At 34.1% G+C, this 12700-nt stretch overlaps 1 pseudogene; it reads left to right on the forward strand.

The window, feature by feature from the left end:
* LOC144308822 (proline-rich nuclear receptor coactivator 1-like) overlaps positions 1 to 12700 on the forward strand; it is a 69824-nt pseudogene that overhangs the window by 4871 nt on the left and 52253 nt on the right.

Here is a 12700-nt window from a genome sequence, read left to right on the forward strand (position 1 = left end):
TTCAATTTAATTTTTATAGACATATAAGTTACGGGTTTTTTTTGTCTTGTTTTGTTATATAACTGTGGAATTTAGTACCATCTAACTTACAGACCAAAATATACTCAGAACCAAGTGGAGCACCATATCAGTCCATTCTGTGAGATTATATTCTCTCTTCCTTCCAATTACACCCCTGTCTTTTATTTTGTTACTGTTTTCATGGTTGCTCTTGTGTATCTATATAAGTTTTACTGGTTTATATAAATTTGGAATTTAGCACCTTCTAACATACAGAACAAAATACATTCAGAACCAAGTGGATCACACTCTTGGTCCACTCTGTGAGACTATATCCTCTCTCCCCCACCACTTCCACCTGACCCTTTAAAAAAATTACCCTTTTTTATTTGTTTTTCACTTTTGTGGGGTTTTACTTATTTTCTTTTTCTTTTATTTTCTGATCCCTGACCTCTTCAGAATTGTCTACAGTATATTTTACTTAGATCGTGGTTGATAATTTTGACTCTGCTAACTCATACAGCCATTCTGCACTGGACAAAATGACTTGAAGGAGGAATTCACCACAAACAAAACAAAACAAAACAAAACAAAACAACAGAAGTAATACTCCCCACCACAAACATAGTGGATATGGATTTTAGTAGCATGTCAGAGATACAATTCAAAGATATAATTATAAAATTACAGGTGGCTCTTGAAAAAAGTGTAAAGGGCTCTAGAGATACTCCTACTTCAGAACTGAGATATAATCAGGCCGAACTTAAAAATACTTTAATTGAGATGCAGTCTAAACTGGAAGCTGTAAATGCTAGGGTTAATGAGATAGAAAAGAGAGTGATTGACATGGAAGACAGGTTGATGGAAAAGAAGGAAGCTGAGGAAAAAAGAAAAAAAAACACAAGGAGAGGCTGCAGGAAATAAGTGATAATTTGAGAAGGAATAATATTCCTCTTATTGGGATTTCATAAGATGTAGAGAGAGAGAGGACAACAAAGTATATTTGAACAAATCATAGCTGAAAACTTCATTAATCTGGGAAATGAAACAGTCATTCATATCCAAGAGAGAGGACTCCCCCCCCATCAACAACAAAAAAAATGATCAACAGCTTGACATATAATAGGGAAGCTTGCAAATCCAAAGATAAAATCATAAAAGCAGCGCAAAACAAGAGATTCTTAACTTATATGGGGATAAATATCAGATGAACAACAGTCCTATCCATAGAGAACTGCCAGGCTAGAAAGGGCTGGCATGATACATTCAGGGAAATAAATGAGAAAAACTTACAGCCAAGAATACTTTATCCAGTTAGGGTGTCATTCAGAGTAAAACGAGAGAAAAAGAGCTTCCATGATAGACAGAAACTGAAAGAATATGTGACCACCAAAGTGGCTCTGCAAGAAATATCAAGGGGGACCCTGTAAGCAAAGAAGGGAATCCAAAGAAACAATTTGAAGAAACAGGGATGGTATAGGTAATATTATGACACTAAACTGATATCTTTCAATAGCTATTCTGAACATGATTGAGGTAAATGATCCAATCAAAAGGCAGAGAGTATTGGACTTAATAAGAAAGCAAGACCCCTCTATATACTGTATACAAGAGACTCATTTTAGACCTAAGGACACCTCCAGACTGAAAAAAAAATGGTTGGAGAACCATTTACCATGCAAATGGTCCTTAAAAGAAAGCTGGGGCAGCAAGCATCATATTAGATAAATTGAATTTTATACCAAAGATTGTAATAAGAGATGAAGAGGGACACTGTATCATACTTAAAGGGTATACCCAAGACGAAGATCTAATGTTTATGAATATTTGTGCCCCTAATATGGGATCAGCCAAGTATATCAATCAATTCATAACCAAAGTAAAGATACATATAGATAAGATACTTTAATAGTAGGAGACTTCAACATGGCACTCTTGCAAAGACAGGTATTCTAAGCAGAAGATCTCTAAAGAAACAAGGACTTTGAATGATATACTAGACCAAATGGATTTCACAGATATATACAGAATATTCCATCCTAATGGAACTGAACAGAAAAGACCATATACTAGGTCACAAATCAGGTCTCAACTGATACCAAAAGATTGGGATTATTCCATGAATATTTTCAGGCCATAATGCTTTGGAACATGAACTCAATCACAAGAAGAAATTTGGAAGGAACTCAAACAATTGGAGGTTAAAGAGCATCCTACTAAAAGATGAATTGGTCTAGATAGATAGATGATAGATGATAGATAGATAGATAGATAGATAGATAGATAGATAGAGAGATAGATAGATAGATAGATGATAGATAGATAATAGATAGATAGATAGATAGTTCATCCAGGAAATTAGAGAAGAATGAAAAAAGATTCATGGAAACTAATGAAATGAAAGCACAAACGTTCACAATCTTGGGATACATCAAAGGCAGTCCTAAGTGGGAAATGCATCTCAATACAAGCCTCCCTCAAAAAATTGGAAATGTCTCAAATACACAAGCTAACTGTGCACCTAAAGGAACTGGAGAAAGAACAGCAAATAAAGCCTACACCAAGTTGAAGAAGAGAGATAGGAAATATTAGAGCAGAACTCAATGAAATAAAGACCAGAAGAACTGTAGAACAGATCAACAAAATCTGGAGTTTGTTCTCTGAAAGAATCAGTAAGATCGATAAACCCCAAGCCAGACTTACTAAAAAGAGAAAAGACTCAAATTAATAAACTCACAAATGAAAGAGGAGAGATCACAACCAATACTCAGGAAATACAAAAGATTTAAAGAATGTATTATGAGCAAATATATGCCAACAAATTAGGCAGTCTGCAAAAAATGGATGGATTCCTTGAAATTTACAGTTTACCAAAACTGAAACAGGAAGAAATAGAAAATCTGAACAGGCCAATATCCAGCAAGGTAATTAAAGCAGTCATCAAAACCACTCAAGAAACAAGTCCAGGGAAGGATGGCTTCCCAGGGGAATTCTATCAAACATTTTAAGAAGAAATAATACCTAAAGCTGTTTCAAAGGATAGAAATGGAAGGAATATATCCAAACTTGTTCTAGGAGGCCACCATTACCTTGATTCCAAAACCAGACAAAGAATCCACCAAAAAGGAGAGTTTCAGAGCTATATCCTTGATGAACACGGATGCAAAAATTCTCAACAAGATACTAGACAATGGGATCCAACAATACATTAGGAGGAATATTCACCATGACCAAGTTGGATTTATCCATGAGATGCAAGGTTGGTTCAAGATTCATAAAACAATCAATGTGATAGATCACATCAATAAAAGAAAGGACAAGAACCATATGATCCTCTCAATAGATGCAGATAAAGCACTTGAAAAAAATACAGCATCCATTCCTGATTAAAGCTCTTCAAAGAGTAGGGATAGAAGGAACATTTCTCAATATCATAAAAGTCATTTATGAAAAGCCCACAGTGAATATCATTCTCAATGAGGAAAAACCCCCTTTTCCCCTAAGATCAGGAGCACAACAGGGATGTCTGCTCTAACCACTATTGTTCAACATAGTACTAGAACTCCTAGCCTCAGCAATCAGGCAACAAAAAGAAATAAAAGGCATTCAAATTAGCAAAGAAGAAGTCAAACTCTCCCTCTTTGCAGAGGACATGGTGCTGTATATAGAAAACCCAAAAAACTCTTCCACCCCAATATTGCTAGAACTCATACAGCAATTCAGCAATGTGTCAGGGCACAAAATCAATGCCCAGAAATAAGTGGCATTTCTATACACTAACAATGAGATAGAAGAAAGAGAAATTACAGGGATGCCTGGGGGGCTCAGCAGTTAAGCATCTGCTTTTGGCTCAGGATGTGATCCTGGGTTCTTGGGATTGAGTCCCGCATCAGGGTGTCTGCATGGAGCCTGCTTCTCCCTCTGCCTGTGTCTCTACCTCTCTCTCTGTATCTTATTAATAAATAAATGAAAAATCTGAAAAAAGAAGAAAGAGAAATTAAGGAATTAATCCCATTAAGAATTGCATCAAAACCATAAGATACCTGGGAAAAGAAGAGGTGAAGGATCTGTACTCTAAAAACTATAGAACACTTATTAAAGAAACCGAGGAAGACATAAAGAGATGGAAAAATATTCCATGCTAATGGATTGGAAGATTTAATATTGTGAAAATGTCTATGCTACATAGAGCACTTACACATTGATTGCAATTCCTATCAAAATACCATGGACTTTCTCCACAGAGTTAGAACAAATAATCTTAAGATTTGTATGGAGCCATTAAGGACTCTGAATATCTAGAGGAATGTTGAAAAAGAAGAGCAAAGCTGGGGGCATCACAATGCCTGACTTCAAGGTGTATTACAAAGCTGTGGTCATCAAGACAGCATGGTAAAGGCACAAAAACAGACACATAGATCAATGGAACAGAATGGAGAACCCAGAAATGGGCCCTCAACTCTATGGTCAACTAATATTCCACAAAACAGGAAAGATTATCCACTCTTCAATAAATGGTGCTGGGAACATTGGACAGTCACATGCAAAAGAATGATACTAGACCATTCTCTTACCCCATGCACAAAGATAAACTCAAATGGATTAAATATCTAAAAGTGAGACAAGAATCCATAAAAATCCTAGAGGAGAACACAGGCAACACCCTTTTTGAACTCGGCCACAGGAACCTCTTGCAAGATACATCTATGAAGGCAAAGAAAACAAAAGCAAAAATGAACCATTGGGACTCTATCAAGAAAAAAGCCTCTGCACAGCAAAAGAAACAGTCAACAAAACTAAAAGACAGCCTACAGAATGGGAGAAGATATTTGCAAGTGACATATCAGATAAAGGGCTACATCACTTGCCATCAGGGAAATACAAATCAAAACCACAATGAGGTGCCACCTCACACTAGTGAGAATGGATAAATTTGACCGGAAACAACAAATGTCGGTGAAGATGTGGAGAAAGTGTAACCTTCTTGCACTTTTGGTGGGCATGCAAGCTGGTGCTGCCACTCTGGAAAACAATGTGTAGGTTCCTCAAGAAGTTAAAAATAGAGCTACCCTACTGACTCAGCAATTGCACCACTGGTTATTTACCACAAAGATACAGATATAGGGAAATGATGGGACACCTGCACCCCAATATTCATAGCAACAATGTCCACAATAGCCAAACTGTGGAAAAAGCCACGATGTATTTGATAGATGAATAAATAAAGAATATGTGAGATAGATGATAGATATATAGATAGATAGATAGATAGATAGATAGATAGATAGATAGATAGATGATAGAATTACTCAGCCTTCAGAAAGGATGAATATCTACCATTTGATTTAATGTGGATGGAACTGGAGGGTATTTTGCTGAATGAAATAAGTCAATTGGAGCAAGACAATTCATATGCTTTCACTCATATGTAACATATAAGAAATAGTGAAAGGGACTCTAAGGGAAAGGAGGGAAACTGAGTCAGGAAAAATAAGAGAAGAAGACAAACCGTGAGAGACTCCTAACTCTGGGAAACAAAGGGTTGCAAAAGGGAAGGTGGGTGGGGGAATGAGTAACTGGGTGACTGGTACTAACAAGGGCACTTGATGGGATGAGCACTGGGTGTTATATGTTGGCAAATTGCATTTAGATAAAATATTAATAAAATAATAATAAAAATATATTAATCTAATGTACTCCTTTCTGGAAAAAAAGCTCTTTGGTGATTGACATGTAAGCACAAGAAAGGATTGTGATTTAGAAATAACACTATAAATTCCATACTCAGGTTTTGACTTTACCAAATCAGTGCTCAGTGTTAAAAATAAATGAACAAAAAAAAAATGAACAAATAATGATATTAATATAAATATTTTTATTCTGTAAAATTTTCCATTTAAATAAATAAATCTCATTTTTATTCATAATAATTTACATAAAGAAACACTTTCTGAATCTTCAAGTAAGAGCGTTTCAACTCAATCACCACCATGTTTTTCATATATTCTTTGTTGTAGGTAAGAAAAAAATGTGTATGGGACAGAAAGGTGATAAACTCATTTTTTGACAATGAAAGTGATTTGAATAAACAGATGCTTTCTTGGGCATTTTTTCCTATGCCTCAGTTAATTTTGAATTTTAGTCTATAATTCCAAGTTCTTCTTTTGTATTTATCCTTGGGTTATATGCTGCATTATATATGCCACTCATGTTATCTGTCACTTTGATATTCCTTTCTAAGGAATTGCTCCATTCAAAGCCTTTGATGCCTATACAGTCATAATTTATTTGTTACCCTACACTCATCCCACCTTTGACAGAGCCAATTGGACTGAGGATGACTTATTGATCCACGAGACGGCAAATCCATTTTGTACTCTGACTCAACTGCAAAACATACTAGAGCCTCTTTTGAATACTTGAATGAAGAAACATAGAAGATGCCAGTTAATGATGAAAATTGTAACTAAATGTTTATGAGGGAACATGGAAGTGGAGTGCCATAAGGTGAAATTTAAAGGTGTAATGAAATATAAACTATGAATTATTAGAGAAGGCCAATTGATAATGTGGAATAAAAATATATGTAGAATATAGTTGAAAGAATATAATTGAAACATTACAGTGAAGCATCCAAATAATTGCTGAAATTTTTTCTAAAGCTGTATTAGATTGTAACCACACTCCATCTCAAGTCTAGAATTCACTCTGGAAGCCACTGTAAAGGCTTATTACCTTGAATTTTTTTTCAAGATTCATCTTTACTTATACTCATTCTCATAATAACTCTCTATTTGTACAAACTTGATTGGATCTATATTCTTTTCAATGAATGGAATGAAAGACAGAACTCTTCATTTCCAGAATTTCAGATAGGGCTATAGATATATGAGAAAAGACTACCACCACCACCACCACCACCACCACCACCCCACACACACAGATGCAGAAAAAATAAAATATTATAATAAATGTTAATTTATGTATTCCAGACATTTATAGTAGATGAAAAAAACACAAAGTATAGGAGCAGATGCAGCATGCTATACTATAAAATCATCTGGCCTCTAAACTATCTAACAAGTATATATCCTAGCTGGTGACACCATTTTTATGAGATAGAATATTGTCAAATCTGAGCTGCTGCACCAGTGTGTTCTTTTATATTCTGAGATTAATTAAACAGATTGAAAAAGATCTGATAATTAAAATTTAGAAAATGTAATTTCAAATCATTAAGACAAATTGAATTAAAATAGGCATTAAGTTGAAATGAAATAATTTAATAAAAGGCAACTACTAAAATCTATAGTGAAATATACTCAATATTATAAAATCATAAATATTTGTCTAATAAAATCAGAGGAACTTAAATTTCAGGTTGTGAGAGCTGTTGAAGAAAAAAGCTAAAACTAGATTTCACTCAGTAGAAAGTGCTGATCACTGAATGTTATGATATCAGAAAATTTTGATATTAATCTATCATTTATGCCTTCAAAATACCTGAAATTCTCTTTTATTTTCAATGTTTATGTGTATATATAAGGTCTTTTTGTAAAAATTCTGTGATGTCAACATTAATTTCTTACAAAATTAATGATTTATAAAACTTATTTTCTTGGAGTTAATATTGCTTATGTTTCATTATAATATTAAAATGAAAGAAGTGAAAGTAATGTATTATCTTATGGGATATTTATTTTTAATTTATTTATGATAGTCACAGAGAGAAAGAGAGAGAGAGGCAGAGACACAGGCAGAGGGAGAAGCAGGCTCCATGCACTGGGAGCCCGATGTGGGATTCGATCCCAGGTCTCCAGGATCGCGCCCTGGGCCAAAGGCAGGCGCCAAACCGCTGCGCCACCCAGGGATCCCATATCTTATGGGATCTTAAGCTAGAAAAATCCCTATTATTATGTGAATAAGTACTTTTATTTAAAGCAAAAGTGATAACATGCTAATAAATCAGTTAAATGTAAAAAAAGTACTGGGTAAAAGTTGTATTTTTATAAAAATGTCAGAAGCACTTGGTCATCAAAGAAAATATCCTTTTTAAATTTCTCTTTATATTTCTTCTTTGAAAAAAAGTCTATTTTTTAGAGACAGAAGACGCAATGCAGTTTTGGTAGCAGATTCATAAAAAACAACAGGAGAGAGATATAGCAGATCAAACAAGAAGAATGGCTTATTCAGAATATATGAAATGAAATGGAATGGAAGAAAGTTGTCTCAAGTTGAGCATTTGTTCTACAAACCTTATTCTTGGCTGTATAATAAAAGATCCTATTTTCATCTTAATATGTTGACTCATCAAACTGCCTTACACAAATTTTCTTGAAGTTTTGCTCCTATGTAAAACAAATATCTGTGATCATACCTACAATTTAGAGAAATAATTAACTTTATATTTTAGTAGTTCTCCACATAATTTTGATACCTAATTTTGGAAAATTTGGTTATGCCTTTCCAAACATAAGTAGAATCAAACTAAATGATTTAAACACAATTAACCCAGAGAGTTAAAAATGCATGAAGAGTTCTCTGAATATTTATGTTAGTATACCTCTCTCCTCCAATAAATGTTCTAAGTCTCTAATTTCATGGTAAGTTGTTACCACAGTAATAGAAAGTGAATATAGCAAATTCCAAAACCTAGACCTAAAAAGACCTTGCTGTTCTTCACGTATGATAAAAACAAATCCAGGTGCCCTGCTAGAGTTGCCTCATGAGGATATTAGCACTGAGTGACAACTATCACCAAATGGCAGGTAGGTGATTGAGGCTATTTTATATCATCAACTCAGAGTCAAGCTCCAAATTCAGTATATCCATATGAGTGATGCCAGCCAACATCATATGAAGTAAAAATATTATCCAACTGAATCCATCCAAATTACAGGATCATGATAAAAAATAAATTATTAATGTTTTAAGCCATAATGTTTTATTTTTCTTAATTATGCATTTTTAAAATTTGATTTAGTTAACCTATAGTGTAGCACTGGTTCCTGTAGTAGAATTTAGTGATTCATCTCTTAACACCCAGTGCTCATTGCAATAAGTGTCATCCTTAATACCCATCACCCATTCACCCCATCACCCACCCACCTCCCCTCCAGCAAACCTCAGTTTATTCCCTACAGTTAAAAGTTTCTTGTGGCTTGCCTCCCTTTCTGTTTTATATTATTTTTCCTTTCCTTCCCCTATGTTTATCTGTTCCAATTCTTAAATTATACATGAGTGAAATAATATTTTTCTTTCTCTGACTTATGTTATTTTGCATAATACACTCTGGTTCCATCTTGTTGCAAAAAGCAACATTCATAGATGGACATTTAAACTTTTTCCATAATTTAGATATTATAGTAATGCTATAAATGTTGGGGTCTCTGTGCATCTTTGAATCACTATGTTTATGTCATTTGGGTAAACACCTGGTAGTGCAATTGCTGAGTTATAAGGTAGTTCTATTTTTAACTTTTTGAGGAACTTTCATACTGTTTTCCAGAGTGGCTACATAAGTTTACATTCCCACCAACAGTGCAAAAGCACTTTCCTTTCTTGACATCCTCACCAAAATCTGTTGTCTGTTGAGCTATTAATTTTAGCCATTCTGACAGGCTTGAGGTGGTATCTCATTGTGATTTTGATTTGTATTTCCCCAATGATGAGTGATGTTGAGCATTTTTCTCATGTGTCTGTTAGCCATTTGCATGTCTTCTTTGCAGAAATGTCTGTTCATGTCTTCTGCCTCTCCTTAACTGGATTATTAATTTTTGTGCATTAATTTTGATGAGTTCTTTATGAATTCTGGATACTAACTCTTTACCTGATAAGACATTTGTAAATATCTTCTTCCATACTGTCAACTGCATTTTAATTTTGCTGATTGTTTTATTTGCTGTATAGAAGTTTTTTATCCTGATAAAGTCCAAATAGTTCATTTTTTGCTTTTGTTTCTCTCGCTTCCAGAGTTGTGTCTAGAAAGGAGTTGCTGCACCCAAAGTCAAAGATGTTGATGCCTGTGTTCTCCTGTAGGATTTTGAGGCTTTCCTGTCTCACATTTAGGTCTTTCTCCCATTTTGAGTTTATTTTTGTGGATTATGTAAGAAAGTGCTCCAGTTTCATTATTCTCCATGTGGCTGTTTTCCCAACATCATTTGTTGAAGAAGCTGTCTTTTTTCCTTTGGATATCTTTCCCTGCTTTGTCAAAGATCAGTTGCCCATATAGTTGTGGGTCCATTTCTAGGTTCTTTATTCTGTTCTAGTGATCTATATGTCTGTTTTTGTGCCAGAACGATACTGTCTTAGTGATTACAGCTTTGTAATACTGCTTGCAGTCCAGGATTGTGATGCCTCCTGCTTTGCTTTTCTCTTTCAATGTTACTTTGGCTATTCAGGATCTTCTGTGGTTCCATACAAATTTTACAATTGTTTGTTCTATTTCTGTGAAAAATGCTAGTTATTTTGATCAGGATTGCAATGTGTAGATTGCTTTCAGTAGCATAGACATTTTAACATTTTTTTTCCAATCCATGAGTATGGGATGTTTTCCCATTTCTTTGAGTCTTCCTCAATTTCTTTTTTGAGTAGTCTATAGTTTTCAGCATACAGATCTTTTACCTCTTTGGTTAGACTTATTCCTAGGTATCTTATTTTGTGTGGTGCAATTTTAAATGGGACCAATTCCTTGATTTCTCTTTCTCCTACTTCAAATACATTTGTTTTACATCCTGTGACATTACCGAATTCATGTATCAGTTCTCGCAATATTTTAGTGGAATCTTTCAGGTTTTCCACATAGAATATCATGTCATCTATGAAGACTGAAAGTTTGCATTCTTTCTTGCTTATTTGGATGCTTTTTATTTCTTTTTGTTGTCTGACTGCTGAAGCCAGGACTTCCAGTACTATGTTGAATAACAGTGGTATGAGTGGACATCCCTGTGATGTTCTGACCTTAGAGAATAAGCTGTAATTTTCCCTCAAATTAGGATAATATTACCTGTGGGTGTTTAGTATATGGTAGAGTGCTTTTTCATTAAGCAGAGACACCAGAATAAGGATATCATTACAGGAAGAGGTAACAGCATGTCTGAAACCTCTTAAGCTAGCATAAACATGATGGAATATGCTTACAAGACTCAAAGAACAGTCAGTGTGACTGGAGATTATAGGGAGAAAAAGATATATATATATAAGATAATATCTGTGAACTAGACAGGGAACAAATTCTGCAAAGCCATACAGATTATTTTTGCAGTTTTTATAATTTAATGGGAGATTTGACATTGACTATCACAGTGATATCATGATAAACATATCATAAATATATGTGAAATAAATTGCAAACCATGTATAGAAGATTTCAGCTTATGAGAATATAGTTAGCAATGTAACAGGACAAGCTCTTCTAGTAAGAATAGCTAAACATGCCAGCTGAAATGTAAAAGTATACTTTTAAATGGATGAATAAATTATTGTAAATAGAAGAGAAACTGGCAAAGGGCAGTATTAATGAGAAATACAGCATACAGGTTGTTAAATATACACTGAAACCAGAGTTTTCTCTGGGATTTCTTCCATTCCTTGTAGACTATACCTTGAATTTTAATAGGATACACCCATATGGTAATGAAAAAGAAAAATCCAATGATCATCACTAGATCAAGAAACCTTGAATGAAACTGATGTGCTAAAAGGCTACAATTTCATAGAAGGGGAAAAAGTGTGTCTGTGCATGAGAGAGAGACAAAGACAGAGAGAGAGAGAGAGAGAGAGAGAGAGAGTCAGAGACAGATAGACAGAGGAAAAGACTTGATAAGGAAGATAAACACCTGATTATATTGGTCCTGGCTCTGAGTTGAGAAGTAGAAAAACAATCCTTATGTAATCTCAATTATATTGTGAACATGGAATATGGGTTTTTAATTCATAGTATGGTGTGTAGCCAGAAAGAAAAAATAAATAAATAAAAATTTTAAAGTATTCTATTTTAAAAAAGTTTTTTTATGTATTTGAGAGAGAGAGAGAGACAGAGTGGGAGAGACTACGATATGAAGGAGGGTAAGAGGGAGAAGCAGACTCTTTGCAGAGCGGAGAGCCCAGTGCAAGCTCGATCCTGGGACTCCAGCATCATGACCTGAGCTGAAGGCAGACAGACACTTAACTGACAGAACCATGCAAGAGCCCCTAAATTTAAAAAAAATATATATTCTAATATACAAACGCACTTGACAACATGCAAATACATATTCTCCACAAAATCCCAAATAACTAAAACTAAAAATCAAATCTCAAAAACTATATAAGGAAACCATTTATCATGAATGAGGATTAGCAATAATAAAATGGAATGTTAGATACATAATTACTTTTGATTATAAAGTTAAATGGATGCTAGACATGTTTAAACGCCTGAAAAGGGTTACTAATATTATGAAAGCTGTGTAAAATACTTTCACAAATTTTGAAAAAGAAATAAAAAAAAAAAACAGAAAGAACACTTAGAATTTAAAAAATAACCTATTTACTGTAGAAAGAAAATGGAGGGCTTACAAAGCAAATTAAACTTAAGTGATAAGAAAATTGTTATAAAGGAATATAGTCTGAAGAAATTATCAAAAAACACAATGAAACAAAAAAATAAAAAATATGAAAGATAGTTTAGGAAACATGTATAAAAGTGAAAAATTCTGAC

The sequence above is a fragment of the Canis aureus genome, chromosome X (assembly GCF_053574225.1).
Source record: "Canis aureus isolate CA01 chromosome X, VMU_Caureus_v.1.0, whole genome shotgun sequence".
Classification (NCBI taxonomy): domain Eukaryota; kingdom Metazoa; phylum Chordata; class Mammalia; order Carnivora; family Canidae; genus Canis; species Canis aureus.